This window comes from Rhincodon typus, chromosome 38, assembly GCF_021869965.1.
Source record: "Rhincodon typus isolate 14 chromosome 38, sRhiTyp1.1, whole genome shotgun sequence".
Taxonomy (NCBI): Eukaryota; Metazoa; Chordata; class Chondrichthyes; order Orectolobiformes; family Rhincodontidae; genus Rhincodon; species Rhincodon typus.
In genome coordinates, this window is record NC_063369.1 from 11,372,933 (window position 1) to 11,376,078 (window position 3,146).

The window sequence follows — 3,146 nt, forward strand, 5'->3', positions numbered from 1 at the left end:
CCTATGTAAGGAATTCCAAGATATTGACCCAGTGACAGTAAAGGAACGGTGATGGTGAGTGGCTTGGAGGGGAACTTTAAGGTGCTGTCCTTCTCCTTCTAATTTGGAAAGTGCTGTCTGAGGGACTTGAAATGTTAACTCCGCCTTCTCTCCACGGATGGTGCCAGACCTACTGAGTTTCTCCAGCAATTTCTGTTTTTGTACTGTGCTCTAATAGAGTTTTCTCCACAGCTCATTCTTTGTCCTATTGGGCAAGGCTAACCACATCACAAATTTCATCTTATGGGCTAGAGGGGCAAAGCCATCTAGGAAATAGCGACTTCAACGAACTTCCCAGTAATCCATCAAAATGTTAGTGCCTTGATGACACTAGTCAATAAGGATGCGAATGCACAATGCAGGCTTGAATTACAGTCCACACAGCTGCCAATCCCAAGAGCTACCATTGCTTAGGAATAGCTGAGAAATGCTCAGTGCATCTTTACACAGTCGCAAGTAGGGAGCGTCAGAACAAGTTGCATCTGAGCTCAGCCTGGCAATTCCTGCTGAAGGATATACTCTAGCTGGTTCTGCAAAGGAACTTGGTGAGTTGGAAAAGAGTAATAGCAATCTTAAGGAGAAAACATATCCACAATGTACTCTTATAACTAAATTAAAACAAAACAAAGTGTTTTCTCCCATCTCTCATTGAGTCATCCCTCCAATTAAACAGTCCAATTTACAAGATAAAGTTCAGACCAAATGAAGTTGGCAGATCTGAATGTCAAGCAGCTCTGAAGCTTGCCCTGAATGACCTCTCCACTTTGAAGCAAGTGCTTACTCTACCACACAGAAGAGCTGCCCTAACTCAGCCTTCTGCTCAAAGAATGATATAGTTTGGAGACAAGTACTTCCACCTTTCATTTATCAGCTGCAGAATTGATCATGTTTTGAAACACAGCCTGCACTTTTCTGTCAGAACAACTGACTGGCTGAGGTCAGCCAGCAGTGCTTTTTAAAAATGCTGCTTTCGTGCTTTAAGCTTATGCCTCTTACCAGCTCACCAGAATAGCAACTCAAGGACACCGTATCGCTGCAGGGGCTGTCCTTCCTATGTAAAGTTCACTACATTTTTGAAAATCTGTATCTGGAGGGATTCAATCGTAGATAAATCTTCCACATGTGTAACACCAAAGAGAAAGATCATTACTTCTATTGTGTTAGACCAACAGGTAGATAGATGGTCACGATTCCCACTCATAATCACAATCACTTTGCTTTTGCCTTTTGTTCAACCCTATCACTCCTCCGTTCTCATTCACCAACTTTTAGAAACTATATAAATTTCCAAATTCTTGTATGTTAATTGATGAAACATCTGCATATCTCTCTCTCTCCAGATACTGCCTGACATGCTGAATTGTCCAGTCTTTCCATTTATTAATTCTTAGCTTGTGAAGAGAACAGATTGGCTCTGTTGCAAAGCCTACCACAATCAAATAGTTTGTCCATGTTGCCAGGGAAAGAGATGGCTGCAGTTCCTTGAACCCCCACAAAATCTTTGAGAGGAAAATGAAATTTTAAATAAAAATAAACTTTCTCAAGTTTTTCATAGCCTCCACAGGAGAGCTGTATGAGCTGAACTGTGAACTGCTGCATCCATCAATGCCATCCTTTGCACCCAACAGGAAGCAAAGTTAGCTTATAACAGAGCTGCTTTTAATTCTCCCTTTCTGTGAACCATAGTTGGTTAATAGAAGTATGTGGGAAGAGGGCTTAGTCTGGAACAGAACTTTCCAGGCAGGAGGCAACACTGCATTGTTCAAAGCATTGTACTTTCGTCTTTAAGAACTTCAAACACTTATCTACTTAGCTGGGTTCACGCTATCAGGGTCAGGGAAAAATAAGAAATAAAAAAATAAACTGACTATACTGCAGCTCCAGTCTTTGAAATTAGCTCTGAACATCCACGTTGCATTTTAAATAATAAACGAGGTCATCACTGAAACCACATCATGAACAACAGACCCTGATTTCGAGGCTCACATATGCAAAATACTTAAAAGAAACGGAAAATCTATAAACAACAATATTTAATAGGGTACAGCATCAATTCACAACAGATAACTCTACAATCATAACAAAAACTTGTAAACGACTATATTTTTCGATTTATTGAGATAACAAAAAGGGGAAGGGAAAACATTCAAACGGGGTCATATTGATACGGCATTATTTCAACTTAAAACATACCATGGATGTATCCTAAAACACTACAAGAGATATTTAAAAGTATCGCCTATGCAGCAATACAAAGTTTTCTTTTGAATTAACAAATAACATGTCTTTGCAGAAACAGAGATTGATGCTTTGTTCCTTCAGCAGCTACCCACGCAGAAAGCCCTAATGTGAGAAACACACACATGTACAGAATAATACAGCTGATCCGAACAGCGCAATAAAGCCAGGCAGTTCCCTCCCCTGTTCAGATGTGGCTAAACAATATATTTTGAATTAATCGCAATATAAACTAATTAATTTTAGTCCGAATGCGCCACCATCTCGGGCGGCGGGGCCTGCAGCTCAATCTCGTCTTTTAAACAATAAAAGCGGCGCCGGGGCAACCGAGCCGCGCCGCCCCTCATTCAACAGCAAACCGGTAGCGGACCTTGTTCATCCGCCCGTCCCTCCCCGCTGCCCAGCCCCGGTTGCCCGCCCACAACCTCCCGGTCCTGGAGAGATGAGAAGCCGAGAGGCTTTTACCTGGACTGGAGGCGCCGCTCGCGCTGTTTAATGGAACAAAGAGAAACGGCCGGTAAGACCGCGAGCGGGGCTGGCAGCCAGCGAGCATGCGCAGAGCCTGGACTGCGGGTGTGGGGGATGGGGGTGTGGGGGAAGAGAGACAGATGGACAGGGGGCATTGAGGGAGATGGGGGGCACTGAAGGAGATGGAGGAGGGGGGGCATTGAGGGAGAGGGAGGAGGGAGGCAGTGAAGGAGATGGGTTCACTGAGGGAGATGGAGGAGGGAGGCAGTGAAGGAGATGGGTTCACTGAGGGAGATGGAGGAGGGAGGCAGTGAACGAGATGGGTTCACTGAGGGAGATGGAGGAGGGAGGCAGTGGAGGAGGGAGGCAGTGAAGGAGATGGGTTCACTGAGGGAGATGGA